Source organism: Bombina bombina, chromosome 7, assembly GCF_027579735.1.
Source record: "Bombina bombina isolate aBomBom1 chromosome 7, aBomBom1.pri, whole genome shotgun sequence".
Classification (NCBI taxonomy): domain Eukaryota; kingdom Metazoa; phylum Chordata; class Amphibia; order Anura; family Bombinatoridae; genus Bombina; species Bombina bombina.
The window spans coordinates 489,118,330-489,134,659 of NC_069505.1; the positions used below are offsets into that span (position 1 = coordinate 489,118,330).

Sequence of the window (16,330 nt, forward strand, 5' to 3'; positions counted from 1 at the left end):
AGAGGGGAGAGAGCCAAAGAGGGGGGGAGAGCAAAAGAGGGGAGAGAGAGAGCAAAAGAGGGGAGAGAGCGAGCAAAGGAGAGGGGGGAGAGAAAGCAAAAGAGGGGAGAGAGAGAGCAAAGGAGAGGGGGGAGAGAAAGCAAAAGAGAGGGGGGAAGAGAGAGCAAAAGAGAGGGGGGAGAGAGCAAGGGGTGGGGCCTCTGTACTACAAAAAATGGCCCGTGTACACGGGCTTTAGTACTAGTATAACATAAGTATTTAAATGTTTTGGGCCAGATTTCCGAGTGGAGCATTAACAGTTACACGCAAGCAATAAGGGGTTTATCGCTGGTATAACAAGTTGAAAGGAAACTCGTTTGCACTCACACAATTTACGCTAGAATGATTATCGTGACTTCAGAGGTCTGGTTAAAGGGACATAATACTCATATGCTAAATCACTTGAAACTGATGCAGTATAACTGTAAAAAGCTGACAGGAAAATATCACCTGAGCATCTATATGTAAAAAAGGAAGATATTTTACCTCACAATTTCCTCAGCTCAGCAGAGTAAGTTCTGTGTAAAAAGTTATACTCAACTGCTGCTCAGCTGCAGGTAAAAAAAAAATGAAGAAATGAACTGCAGCCAATCAGCATCAGCAGTGCTGAGGTCATAAACTCTTTTACTGTGATCTCATGAGATTTGACTTAACTCTGAATAGGGAAATAACATGAGAGTGCAAGAGGCTCATCCCTGATATGCTGCTTAGAAATCCTTTACAATGGGATGTGGCTACTGAGAAACTTTTGAGGTAAAATATCTTTCTTTTTTACATAGAGATGTTCAGGTGATATTTTCTAGTCAGCTTTTTACAGCTATACTGCATCACTTTCAAGTGTTTAAACATTTGGGTATTATGGCCCTTTAACTTTTTGCAAAACAAAAAAGTTGCACAAAACACATCACAAATAAATTACAAAGTATAATTACAGTCATAATAACACCATCTAATAAAAATTATTAAAAAATATATATATTGCACACAAAAGCTATATGGGCTCAAAGATATTGCAGTCCTTTTTTTTCTAACATCTGAGACCTGATATCTTTGAGTTCTTATAACTTTTGTATACAATTTAAAAAAAAATAATTTTTATTAAATAGTGTTATTTTTTATGTATTTTGTGCAAGTTTATTTGAGTGTAACTAAACCCGCACTAAACCCGACGAACGTCAATTTCAATTGCACTTGAGCGAACACATTTACTTTCAACTTCTAATACGAGCGCAAACACCTGCGGTAATCCCGACATGTATATGATTATGGTGCAGTTAAAATACTTGAGTAGAGTCCAAACAATGGCCTAAATTTATTGATGCTCATATGGTTACCAAACTCAATGAAAAGACAAGATCATGTTCGAAATTTGTCACTTCACCTATCTTTTCCAGCGTTTTGTTAGTGAGCGTTCTTTTCACTGACATCTATAGTTGCTTGAGATGCCCAATACATCAAATGTGAATCTCTAGCAACTTGTAAAAATAATAATATAGCTGAAATATTTTGCAGTAGAGTTGCATAATTAACATAATAAAAAGACAATGATTTAATACCTGGGGCGATTTATCAAAGCTTCAACTGATAATACGATGGAATCCACTTGAATCTCGTGTCTTATTCCTCGCAAACTGAATCCGCCGTAATTAACAAAGCATCAACATCGTCAAATGTTGAAATGTGTGACGTAATGTACGTTCCCGCGATCTCAATCCGACGCAGATTGATGCTTGCGTCATTCCAGATGTTTTGAATTCACATTCACATTCGACTCTATTTGACCCTCTTTCCAATTTATCAAACATTCAACAGGTACGCTCGCGTCTTTTCCGCAGCAGCGTACCTATCATTCAAATCGCCACCCTTGAGGCCGCGAATGCCATAGAAATCAATGGGAGTCTGAAAACCCAGAAAGGTTATGTTAGATACTGCAAGAGAATGAAGCTTATTACATATTTATGTAAATTAGAAAGTTGATTACAATTGTATACTCTTTCTAAATCACACAGACAACAAAGACGCATGTTCAGTATCTAAATAATATGTTAAATAATATTATAATCACATGTAATTTCAAGGGACAGATTCAAAAGTAGTTTTAATGACAGGTAATGTCTGTCTGGCAGCAGGACTAGTAGATATAGAGATAAAAAATGAAATAAATACATTACATACTATAGCTAACTTCCTTTTTTTGATCAATCTAATTTCACCATGTTTAACGCATGTAACACAAGTCCCACACGCAATACTTCGCACCAAATTGGACGCAATACTCAAACTCCTAAACAATCCACAAACTAGTGAAATTTTCCACCACTTTTGATTGGGAATTGCATAATCACGATTTATGACATCAGCCAATCTGATTTAAATATACATTATATACTAACACTAATGAATCAAACTGTTTGATACTTGTGTCACTTGTAAGTGCCATTTGTTACATTGTGTATTATACTTTGAAAGTAAGTATATGTGAAATTAGTATTAAAGTTAAACATTGGTGATGACATTAGGAAACACAATGTAATATTTTTGACAATGATTTTAAAAATCGATTGATGTTTGATTCAATATAATCTTAAAATGATAGCTCAAAGGGATAGTCCACCTAACATTAAACTGTCATTAATCAGATACAGCAGAAAATAAAATCACCTCTATTTTGATTTATTTTAATTATATTTAAGTTAGGGTGTGTTGTGTTAGGGTTAGGGTTAGACTTAGGTTTAGGGGTTAATAAACTTTTTTTTTTATTATAATTTTTTATTATAATTCAACACAGTTGTACATTTTTATGCATTTTCCAAAAAAAAAGAAAAAGAGAAGAAGGATATATAAGCAATAAGAAAAGAGAAATCAAAACATCCATGAAAAGTCCACATGGTAGTATTCTTATCAATAGAATTGGAGTCAAGCATTCCTTCATCTCTAGTATTTCCCTGTTGAATTATATTTTATATACTTCTCTGAACAATGCTAAACAGAACCAAACAAAAACAAATCAAGACAAAACACGCAACAACAACAAAAAAAAGAAAAAAAAAAAAGAAAAGAGAAGGTTCCCCGCTCATCCGTCCCCCCCCCCAGCTCCCCAACATCATGTCCAATTACCAGATCCCAATAATACCAGCTTTGTCTTGTGTTCAGGTCTGGGCGCTAACATCTAAGAAATGATTATTGGCAATAGCAAGCTCCATGGACACTGATCCCCGAAAGGGGGAAATCAGTTGTAGTTGTATTTCCTTCGGGAAGCTGGCAATTACATTCCGCCATTTTAGTATAAAACGATTGACTTGTGTTTCTGAATTTATAGATGTGTCCATTTGCTCCATAATCAGTATATTTTTCAATTTTTGAATAAATTCTGTTAAAGTTGGGGCTTTACTAGATTTCCAATACTTCAATATAAGTAGTCTACCGACCATTATTGCTGAATTTAATTGACGTGAATGTTTATATGTGCCTATTTTTTGTCCGTCTATGAAGAACATTATATGTTCCAGCTTAAGTTGGAGGTGTATGTGATTAATTTTATTCAGCCAGGCGTTAGTCTTATACCAAAACTTCTTAATTTTAGGGCAAGTCCAAAAGCAATGGTTCAGGTCAGCATTAAGAGCTTTACATTTATGACATGAAGCCACAGAGTGGTCCCATTTTGCTTTCTTACTAGGAGTAATATATGTTCTATTTATTAATTTAGTGTGAGACTCACGCCATGAAGTGGATAATGTTGCTGAGTCAGCAAATGTGAAGCTTTTATATATAATTTCTGGTGACACCTGCCAATTTTTGGCAATATGCTCCAAATTTTTCTTCCCATATTCTAACATAATCGCTTTATATAATGAAGTTACGTTATATTTCCCTATTTTAAAGAAATTAATAGGCATCTGCAGGATATTCCATGCACATTCATCTGAAGGATCGAATGGAAATTCCTTTAAGAAATGACGGGCTTGGAAGTAGGGGAAGAAATCTTTTTTTGAAATCGCATATTCAGTAGCTAGTTCCTGTAGTGATCTACATGCCCCTGAGCCCCTTTCTCTTAACTGATCTGTATATATTAAGCCCTGTTGCGCCCAGGCATTGAAGGTACGGGAATTCAATGCTGCTGGGAAATTAGGGTTGCCCGTAATTGTTAGATATTTGGAGAATTTATAATTAATATGAGTTTTTTTAAGGAGTTTCTGCCAGGCCCTAATTATGCTATAAATAGTTGGTAAGAGTTTAATTTTGGTTGGACATTTATTCATATTACAGTGTAATAAAGCTTTTAAGGAATAGGGTCTGGTTAAAGTTGTTTCCAATTTCTGGTCCACTATATATTCTGCATTTGTTAGCCATTCAATTGCAATTTTAGAAATGCATACTAGATTATAGCTCTCGATATCTGGGAAGCTCAATCCCCCATATTGTCTAGGCAAAGCCAGTCTTGTTAATCCGATGGCCCTTCTTTTTTCCCCCCAGATAAATTGTGCAAATAACTGGTTAAGTAGTTTTATATCTTTTTGCTTTATAATAACTGGGCGATTTTGCATTAAATAGAGGAGCTTAGGGAAGATCACCATCTTGATTATGTTAATTTTGCCAGATAAAGTTAGGTAAAATTTCGACCAAGTAACTAAGTCCTGCCTAATCTTAGCAATAATTGGTAGATAGTTAAGTTCATACCATTCATTATAGTTTTTAGAAAGTTTAATCCCCAGGTAAACAAAGTTAAATTTAGCTTCTTTAAAATGATGTTGCCGGTATGATTCTTTATTTTTACTTAACCAAAAGATTTCTGATTTATGAGTGTTAACTTTGTAGCCTGAGAATGCACTAAATTCTTGGAGGATATGGATTAGTAAAGGGATATACTTAGCAGTGTTAACGGTCAGGACTAATAGGTCATCAGCATATAGAAGTGTGGTGACTTTCCTATGTCCCAGGTTAATCCCTTCAATCTCTTTTCTTATGGATATTACGAGTGGTTCTAATGCTAAATTAAAAAGGTAGGGGGATAATGGACATCCCTGTCGTACACCTTTATTCAATGGAAAGTATGCAGTGGGGGTACCGTTGACCAAGACAGATGAGGTTGAGGATTTAGAAATTGTTCGAATAAAATCGACAAACGCCCCCTCGACTCCAAATCCTGGGAGAGCTGTGAACAGATGATCCCAAGAGATGGAGTCGAAGGCTTTTTCTGCATCGATTAAGATTAGGGCAGCATCCGATGTTGGGTTTTTATGCAGACAGGACTGGTTTAAAATTAATTGTAATTTCCGTAAGTTCCGTGTAGCAATCCTGCCTGACATAAACCCAACCTGGTCCTTATATATCAAGAGCCCGATAAAAGATTTTAAGCGATCAGCAATAATACTCATCAGAATCTTATAATCGCTATTAAGGAGCGATATCGGTCTGTATGAAGATATCTGCTCTTTGTCCTTACCTTTCTTAATTAATTAATTAATTAATAAACTTAGTATAGTGGCGGCGACGTTGGTGGAGGAAGATTAGGGGTTAATAAATATAGGTAGGTGGCGGCGATGTTAGGGGCGGCAGATTAGGGGTTAATCATTTTTAACTAGTGTTTGTAATACGGGAGTACGGCGGTTTAGGGGTTAATATGTTTATTCTAGTGGCGGCGATGTCCAGAGCGGCAGATTAGGGGTTAATACATTTATTTTAGTGTTTGCGATGTGGGAGGGCCTCGGTTTAGGGGTTAATAGGTAGTTTATGGGTGTTAGTGTACTTTTTAGCACTTTAGTTATGAGTTTTATGGTACAGTTTTGTAGAGCAAAACTCATAACTACTGACTTTCAGTTTACGGTATCGATCTTGGCGGTATAGGGTGTACCACTCACTTTTTGGCCTCCCAGGCAGACTCGTAATACCAGCGCAAAGGAAGTCCCATTGAAAAAGGAATGAAAGCTGCAGTAATTACGTTGCGTTAAGGCCAAAAAAGTGTGCGGTGCCCCTAAACCTGCAAGACTCATACTACAAAACTCGTACCACAAAACTCGTAATCTAGCATTTGTGTATTAACCCCTATATTCGCCATCAAACCCACACCGCAAGTAATAACTAAATTATTAACCCCTAAATCCGCCAACTCCAACATCGCAAACTACCTATTAAAACTACAGGGAGTGCAGAATTATTAGGCAAGTTGTATTTTTGAGGATTAATTTTATTATTGAACAACAACCATGTTCTCAATGAACCCAAAAAACTCATTAATATCAAAGCTGAATAGTTTTGGAAGTAGTTTTTAGTTTGTTTTTAGTTATAGCTATTTTAGGGGGATATCTGTGTGTGCAGGTGACTATTACTGTGCATAATTATTAGGCAACTTAACAAAAAACAAATATATACCCATTTCAATTATTTATTTTTACCAGTGAAACCAATATAACATCTCAACATTCACAAATATACATTTCTGACATTCAAAAACAAAACAAAAACAAATCAGTGACCAATATAGCCACCTTTCTTTGCAAGGACACTCAAAAGCCTGCCATCCATGGATTCTGTCAGTGTTTTGATCTGTTCACCATCAACACTGCGTGCAGCAGCAACCACAGCCTCCCAGACACTGTTCAGAGAGGTGTACTGTTTTCCCTCCTTGTAAATCTCACATTTGATGATGGACCACAGGTTCTCAATGGGGTTCAGATCAGGTGAACAAGGAGGCCATGTCATTAGATTTTCTTCTTTTATACCCTTTCTTGCCAGCCACGCTGTGGAGTACTTGGATGCGTGTGATGGAGCATTGTCCTGCATGAAAATCATGTTTTTCTTGAAGGATGCAGACTTCTTCCTGTACCACTGCTTGAAGAAGATGTCTTCCAGAAACTGGCAGTAGGACTGCGAGTTGAGCTTGACTCCATCCTCAACCCGAAAAGGCCCCACAAGCTCATCTTTGATGATACCAGCCCAAACCAGTACTCCACCTCCACCTTGCTGGCGTCTGAATCGGTCTGGAGCTCTCTGCCCTTTACCAATCCAGCCACGGGCCCATCCATCTGGCCCATCAAGACTCACTCTCATTTCATCAGTCCATAAAACCTTAGAAAAATCAGTCTTGAGATATTTCTTTGCCCAGTCTTGACGTTTCAGCTTGTGTGTCTTGTTCAGTGGTGGTCGTCTTTCAGCCTTTCTTACCTTGGCCATGCCTCTGAGTATTGCACACCTTGTGATTTTGGGCACTCCAGTGATGTTGCAGCTCTGAAATATGGCCAAACTGGTGGCAAGTGGCATCTTGGCAGCTGCACGCTTGACTTTTCTCAGTTCATGGGCAGTTATTTTGCGCCTTGGTTTTTCTACACGCTTCTTGCGACCCTGTTGAGTATTTTGAATGAAACGATTGATTGTTCGATGATCACGCTTCAGAAGCTTTGCAATTTTAAGAGTGCTGCATCCCTCTGCAAGATATCTCACTATTTTTGACTTTTCTGAGCCTGTCAAGTCCTTCTTTTGACCAATTTTGCCAAAGGAAAGGAAGTTGCCTAATAATTATGCACACCTGATATAGGGTGTTGATGTCATTAGACCACACCCCTTCTCATTACAGAGATGCACATCACCTAATATGCTTAATTGGTAGTAGGCTTTCGAGCCTATACAGCTTGGAGTAAGACAACATGCATAAAGAGGATGATGTGGTCAAAATACTCATTTGCCTAATAATTCTGCACTCCCTGTATTAATCTCTAATCCGCCATTAACCCACAACGCAAACTACCTATTAAAACTATTAACCCCTAATCCGCCATTAACCCACAACGCAAACTACCTATTAAAACTATTAACCCCTAATCCACCATTAACTCACAACGCAATAAACCTAACCCCTAACCTAACACCCCCTAACCTAACACCCCCTAACCTAACACCCCCTAAATGAACCCAAATTACCTAATTTACAAAATACTAAAGTTACTATTAAATTAAAAAAACCTGACACTACTTTAAAAATACAAATAAACTAAGTATAAATTAAAGGGACAGTCTAATCAAAATTCTGGAGTAGACTGTCCCTTTAAGCTACAATTACAGAAAATAAAAAATCTAAGATTACATAAAATAAAAAAGAAAATTACCAAATTTAAAAAAATTATACCTAATCTCTAGGAAAATAAAAAAGCCCCCCCCCCAAAAAAAAAAACACCCCCTACTCTAATAAACTATCAGTAGCCCTTTTAAAAGTTTTTTTTGCAGGGCCTTGCCCCAAGATAATCAGCTCTTTTACAACAAAATACACAAAGCCCGCCCTTAACAGTAAACCCCCCACCAAACCCCCACAAATAAAATAACCTAACACTAAAAACCCTAAACTACCCATTGTCCTGAAAAGGGCATTTGTTGGGAATTGCCCTAAAAAGGGCATTTAGCTCTTTTACTGCCCACCCTATCTAAATAAAATTTAAAAAAACAAAAAACCCTTAAAAAAAAACAGGTTGATACCGTTCCTGAAGTCCGGCAGAGAAGGTCCTGTTCCAGGCGGTGAAGTCTTCTTCCAAGCGGCAACCTCTTCTTTCTTCTTCCTGGAACATCCTTCGCGGAGAGGAGCTGAAGACAGAAGACCGAGGAGCTGAAGACCGGCGACCCTGTAACTGAAGACCGGCGACCGCGGAGCCATGGAGCGTGGAGGATCCTCTTTGTATGATCTTCGCCGCACACTGGATAGAGAATTCAAGAGACGCGATTAAAAATGGCTTCCCTTGAATTCCTATTGGCTGATGTGATTCTTCAAATTCAATTAAGCCAATAGGATGAAACCTACTCAAATCCTATTGGCTATTCAAATCAGCCAATAGAATTTCAGTAGCTCTCATCCTATCATGTATCATGTGACAGACATCAGCCAATCACAGACTAGTATACATATACCTAGTGAGCTTGTGCACATGCTCAGTAGGAGTGATTGTTAAACAGATAGTCCAGAGTTTTTGCAGAAATGTTTTACCCATGGTAAGTGAAAGACCAGGCAAGGTCTGTTTCATCAGGACACGAAACCCCAAACTTTTCCTGATTCAGATACAGCATGCAATTTTGAACAACTTTCCAATTTACTTCTTTTATCAAATTTGTCTAATTCTTCTGAAGGAGAAGCAATGCAATATTTGGCACTAGCTAAACACATCGGGTGAGCCAATGACGATGATAGTATTGTTTCTCCTTTGTGTTCTTTCTATTTTTTCTTCTTGAGACAATAACAAGGACATGAGTGCAGCCACCAATCGCTGCTCTTGAGCTTACCTAGGTATGCTTTTCAACAAAGGATACCAAGAGAATTAAGCAAATGACATAATAGAAGTAAATTGGAAAGCTGTTTAAAATGACATCTTTCTGAATCATGAATGTTTAATTATGACTTTAATGTACATTTAAAGAAAAATAATAATGTCATGTTAAAACTTGGAAGTTCATTCTTTCCGCATAAACTATTTAAACACATGCAACTCATGGCAAAATTTGCATAGACTTTAGAAAACGTTTGGTGTAGATTTAAGAAAGTCTTTTTTAAATATGAACCCATTTTTACAAATGTAATAGTCTAAACCAAAATATACTTCTATATAAAAAGAATCAGATGAGTGCACAAATAACAAAAAATTGGATCAAGTTGGAGAATAAAAGAATGGGTTAGCTGCAGATGCGAGGAACATTGTGTGGTAATTAACTGAGGCTGGCGGGAGGGGCTGTATTGTGGACCCCATGCTTAGATTGTACAACTCCTTGACAGATCAGAGTGGCAGGTATATTCATTTTGCATTATTCTATATACCAGGGGTCAGCAACCTTATGCGACCAGATGGTTTGGAACTACATTTCCCATGATGCTGAGACACTCTTAAGGCTGTCTGACCATCATTGTAAATGTAGTTCCAAAACATCTGGGAATACAAGGTTGCTGACCCCTGCTATATACTATATATGATTCCACAGTGTTTATACCAGCACCTGAGTATGGTGCACAGCCTACTAGATATCTGAAAGAAAGGAGAAGAGCGCAGACTCAAATGCAGAGTAAAAACTCTTTAATACATGCGCACACAGGTATAGTAGCAACTCACAATATAGATGATTAAAATCAGCATAGAACACAATCACCTAGATTTAGAGTTTGGCGTTAGCCGTCAAAAGCAGCGTTAAGGGGTCCTAACGCTGCTTTTTACCGCCTGCTGGTATTTAGAGTCAGTCAGGAAACGGTCTACCGCTCACTTTGATTCCGCGACTCGAGGCTACCGCAGATCCCCTTACGTCAATTGCGTATCCTATATTTTCAATGGGATTTGCCTAATGCTGGTATTTCGAGTCTTGGAAGAAGTGAGCGGTAGACCCTCTTCCGACAAGAATCCTACCGCCAAAAAAAGTCAGTAGTTAAGAGCTTTATGGGCTAACGCCGGAACATAAAGTTCTTAACTACTGTGCTATAAAGTACACTAACACCCATAAACTACCTATGTACCCATAAACCGAGGCCCCCCCACATTGCAAACCCTCTAATAAAATTTTTTAACCCCTAATCTGCTGACCGGACACCGCCGCCACCTACATTATAGCTATGAACCCCTAATCTGCTGCCCCTAACATCGCCGACACCTACATAATATTTATTAACCCCTAATCTGCCCCACCCAAACATCGCCGCTACCTAACTACAATTATTAACCCCTAATCTGCCGAACGGACATCACCGCTACTATAATAAATTTATTAACCCCTAAACCGCCACACTCCCGCCTCACAAACACTATAATAAATTGTATTAACCCCTAATCTGCCCTCCATTGCGACACCTACCTACAATTATTAACCCCTAATCTGCCGCTCCCAACGTCGCCGCTACTATAATAAAGTTATTAACCCCTAAACCTAAGTCTAACCCTAACACCCCCTAACATAAATATAATTTAAATGAAACAAAATAATATTCCTATAATTAAATAAATTAATCCTAAATTATAAATTATTTAAAACTAAATACTTACCTAGAAAATAAACCCTAATATAACTACAATATAACTAATAATTACATTGTATCTATTTTAGGATTTATATTTATTTTACAGGCAACTTTGTATTTATTTTAACTAGGTACATAGCTATTAAATAGTTCATAACTATTTAATAGCTACCTAGTTAAAATAAGTACAAAATTACCTGTAAAATAAATCCTAACCTAAGTTACAAATACACCTAACACTACACTATCAATAAATAAATTAAATAAATTAACTACAATTAGCTAAACTAAAATACAATTAAATAAACTAATCTATAATACAAAAAAAAAAACACTAAATTACAGAAAATAAAAAAATATTACAAGAAGTTTAAACTAATTACAATTAATTACACTAATTACAATCTAAGCCCCCCAAAATAATAAAATGCCCTACCCTATTCTAAATTACAAAAATAATCAGCTCTTTTACCAGCCCTTAAAAGGGCTTTTTGTGGGGCATTGCCCCAAAGTAATCAGCTCTTTTACCTGTAAAAAAAATACAACCCCCCAACATTAAAACCCACCACCCACATACCCCTACTCTAACCCACCCAAACCCCCCTTAAAAAAACCTAACACTAACCCCCTGAAGATCTCCCTACCTTGAGTCGTCTTCACCCAACCGGGCCGAAATCTTCATCCAAGGTGCGCAGAAGAGGTCTTTCATCCGGTAGAAGTCTTCTTCCAGGCGGCGTCTTCAATCTTCATCCATCCGGAGCGGAGCGGAGCCATCTTCCAAGGAGCCGACGCGGAGCCATCCTCTTCATCCGGAGTCTTCTTACACAATGACGGTACCTTTAAGTGATGTCATCCAAGATGGCGTCCCTTCAATTCCGATTGGCTGATAGGATTCTATCAGCCAATCGGAATTAAGGTAGGAAAAATCTGATTGGCTGATTCAATCAGCCAATCAGATTGAAGTTCAATCCGATTGGCTGATCCAATCAGCCAATCGGATTGATCTTGCATTCTATTGGCTGATTGGAACAGCCAATAGAATGCAAGCTCAATCCAATTGGCTGATTGGATCAGCCAATCGGATTGAACTTCAATTTTTCCTACCTTAATTCCGATTGGCTGATAGAATCCTATCAGCCAATCAGAATTGAAGGGATGCCATCTTGGATGACATCACTTAAAGGTACCGTCATTGTGTAAGAAGACTCCGGATGAAGAGGATGGCTCCGCGACGGCTCCTTGGAAGATGGCTCTGCTCCGGATGGATGCAGATTGAAGACGCCACCTGGATTAAGACTTCTACCGGATGAAGGACCTCTTCTGCGCACCTTGAATGAAGATTTCGGCCCGGTTGGGTGAAGACGACTCAAGGTAGGGAGATCTTCAGGGGGTTAGTGTTAGGTTTTTTTAAGGGGGGTTTGGGTGGGTTAGAGTAGGGGTATGTGGGTGGTGGGTTTTAATGTTGGGGGGGTTGTATTTTTTTTTTACAGGTAAAAGAGCTGATTACTTTAGGGCAATGAGCTGATTACTTTGTAATTTAGAATAGGGTATGGCATTTTTTTATTTTGGGGGCTTTATTATGTTAATATTTTTTTATTTTCTGTAATTTAGTATTTGCTTGTTTTTGTACTATAGTTTAGTTTATTTAATTAAATTTAATTGTAGATAATTGTAGTTAATTTATTTAATTAATTTAATGATAGTGTAGTGTTAGGTTTAATGATAGTGTAGTGTTAGGTTTAATTGTAACTTAGGTTAGGATTTATTTCACAGGTCATTTTGTAATTATTTTAACTAGGTAGCTATTAAATAGTTATTAACTATTTAATAGCTATTGTACCTAGTTAAAATAAATACAAAGTTGCCTGTAAAATAAATATAAATCCTAAAATAGATACAATGTAATTATTAGTTATATTGTAGCTATATTAGGGTTTATTTTCTAGGTAAGTATTTAGTTTTAAATAGGATTAATTTATTTGATTATAGGAATATTATTTCATTTTATTTAAATTATATTTATGTTAGGGGGGTGTTAGGGTTAGACTTAGGTTTAGGGGTTAATAACTTTATTATAGTAGCGGCAACGTTGGGGGCGGCTTATTAGGGGTTAATAATTGTAGGTAGGTGGCGATGTTAGGGACGGCAGATTAGGGGTTAATATAATTTATTATAGTGTTTGCGAGGCAGGAGTGCAGCGGTTTAGGGGTTAATACATTTATTATAGTGGCGGCGATGTCCGGTCGGCAGATTAGGGGTTAATTAGTGTAGGTAGGTGGCGGCAATGTTGGGGGGGGCAGATTAGGGGGTAATAAATATAATGTAGGTGTCGCGGATGTTAGGGACAGCAGATTAGGGGTTCATAGCTATAATGTAGGTTGCGGTAGTGTCCGGAACGGCAGATTAGGGGTTAATAATATAATGTAGGTGTCAGCGATAGCGGGGGCGGCAGATTAGGGGTTAATAAGTGTAATGTTAGGGGTGTTTAGACTCAGGGTTCATGTTAGGGTGTTAGGTGTAGACTTAGAGAGTGTTTCCCCATAGGAAACAATGGGGCTGAGTTAGGAGCTGAACGCTGCTTTTTTGCAGGTGTTAGGTTTTTTTTCACCCAGCTCATCCCCATTGTTTCCTATGGGGATATCGTGCACGAGCACGTTTTTCCTGCTTACCGCTACCATAAGCAACGCTGGTATTGAGGGTTGAAGTGGCGCTAAATTATGCTCAACGCTCCCTTTTCTGAGCCTAACGCAGCCATTCAGACAACTCTAAATACCAGCGTTGTCTTAAGGGTGCGCTGGGAAAAAAAGCAGCGTTAGCTACGCGGGTCTAAAAACTCTACAAAACAAAACTCTAAATCTAGGCGAATGTGTTTGAATCATTGATGAAACTTATCCCAAGTGCAGCGGCTCGGCAAGCGGCAGTTTCAAACACTCCAACAGTCCTGGGCTGATGTCAATATGACCCTGTCTGGGCAGGTAATGATGTTACCGATGTCCAATTGAGTTTCGTTTAACGGATAGTCTGGGCTGGCTATGATATACCAGCAATCTTACTAGAGACACTAAGCACAAAGATAAACAATAACCCTCTTCCCAAAACGGATGATTCCCTACTGCAGACGAGGAACTACGGTGGCCTCACTGGGTCAAAAAGGGGGAGGTTCTCCTACGCATTTCATCCCAAACAGTGGGACTTTCTCAAGAGTGGAGATTCAAGGTGTTGCAATGCTCTATATGAATGGTGTGACACACACACACCCATTTGTCTGACCAATAATGTCAGTCATTAATGGGAAATAATTTAAAAGCATTCATAAAGGGCATAACACCTATACTTGTCTTCAAATACAATCAATAAAAATTCATAGGATTAATAATAAACAACCATAAAAATACCAATAAATATTGTGATTATCACATAGATGCTACATTAAATTAATATTGTATAAAAACAATTCATACATAATATTTTACTGCTAAAAACCTAAAAATAAATAAATATTAATAAATACATGAAAAATATATATACTACTAAGAAAATATAAACCATCAAAAAGATTTTTTTTAAAAACAAAACATGATCAATGAATAATAAATCCATATGGATAATCTTGAATGCCTATCATAGGAAAGCCTGTATATCTAATAAAATATTTAACCCATTAGGTTCCATACAATTTAATGTTTTTATCCAAAAGGTCTCCCTTTTCCTTACTTTCAATAACCTATTTGTATCCCAGACATTGTGTGCAACCCATTCAACAATTTTAATACTTAGATCTTGGGGATTGCGGGTATGATGTATATTAAAATGATGAGATACGCTATGGTTCTCAAAGCCGGATTCAATATTTCTAATGTGCTCTCTAAGTCTGTATTTAATTTTCTATTTTGTGCGACCTATGTAAATATGGCCAAATTTGCAAGTTAACTGATATATAACATGTGTGGAGTGGCAAGTACACCTACTCTTGCATGTATATGTTTTGCTACCATCAAAATTAGTGAAATAAGTACTATTTTTTCCTATAAGGGGACACATGAGACAATCTACTGTTTTACACGGATACAGACCGTTAACTCCACCACACCAACTAGTCAAAAATCCTAATTTATTTGATTGCCTTAGTTTGGTGGGTGCAATTTAATTTTTAATGTCTTTGTTTTTCCTAAAAATTACTTCTGGTTTATCTCCCAATATTTGATTTAAAACTGGGTCCAATTTTAGAACCTTCCACTGTTTGTTCAAAATATTTTTAATTTTATAATGTTGATTGTTAAATCTGGTTACAAATTTGGGATGACATTCCTTATCTTTTTGATATTTCCCTTGTCTGATAATTTTAGGTTGATTATTAATAAGAGATGCCTGTTCATATTGGCTACCTTACTTCTACTGTCATCCAAAAAATCCACACTGTAGCCTTTTTCCAAAAATTTTTTAGTAAGAATTTTGAATTCCTCATTAAAATCATCAATATTCGTGCAGTTTCTTTTAATTCTTTGATACTGTCCTAATAGAATATTCTGCTTCCATTGTCTTAGATGACCACGTTTAGCATTAAGCAGACTATTTCTGTCTGTGGACTTATGGAAATGTTTTACTGATACAGTATTAGTGATAGTACCATGGTACAAAGTGAGGTCTAGAAAATGAATAGATACTGGCGAACTTTCATGGGTAAATTTTAAATTATAAGTATTCCCATTCAAATATGTTAGAACACTAATAATATCGCCAATGGGTACCTTCCAGATGAGTATAACATCATCAATAAATCGATTGTACTTAAAAATATTATGTGTAAATTGATTATTGTTCCAAATCATATCATTCTCAAAGTGAGACATATAAAGGTTCGCATATAATGGGGCAAAGGTAGTCCCCATTGCCATACCTTGAAGTTGTTTGTAGTATATATGCCTTCAAAGAGAAAATAATTATGACTTAGAATAAAATAAATGCCATCAGTTATAAAGTCTATTTGGCTTTTAGATAACTTACTCATACTGAGAATATCTTTAATAGCAGAGACCCCCTTATCATGGGGTATACTAGTATAAAGGGCAGATGCGTCACAGGTTATCCATACATAATTAGGTAGCCATGAGATACCCTCAAATTTATTGATAACGTCAATAGTATCTCTGAGATAGGCTCTAGTGGTAATGACTAAAGGCTGCAAATAATAGTCAATATACTTGGACAAATTGTCACACAAAGAGCCTATCCCAGAGACAATTGGTCTACTAGAGTTCCATAGCACAACCCTTGAAAAACAATCCAGTGATAGTCCAGCAGACTAGCAGTACCACCAGTCAC

At 37.1% G+C, this 16,330-nt stretch overlaps 1 protein-coding gene across 2 annotated transcripts in view; it reads left to right on the forward strand.

The window, feature by feature from the left end:
- RASGRP4 (RAS guanyl releasing protein 4) overlaps positions 1 to 16,330 on the forward strand; it is a 114,974-nt gene that overhangs the window by 35,083 nt on the left and 63,561 nt on the right. The window lies entirely within an intron of this gene.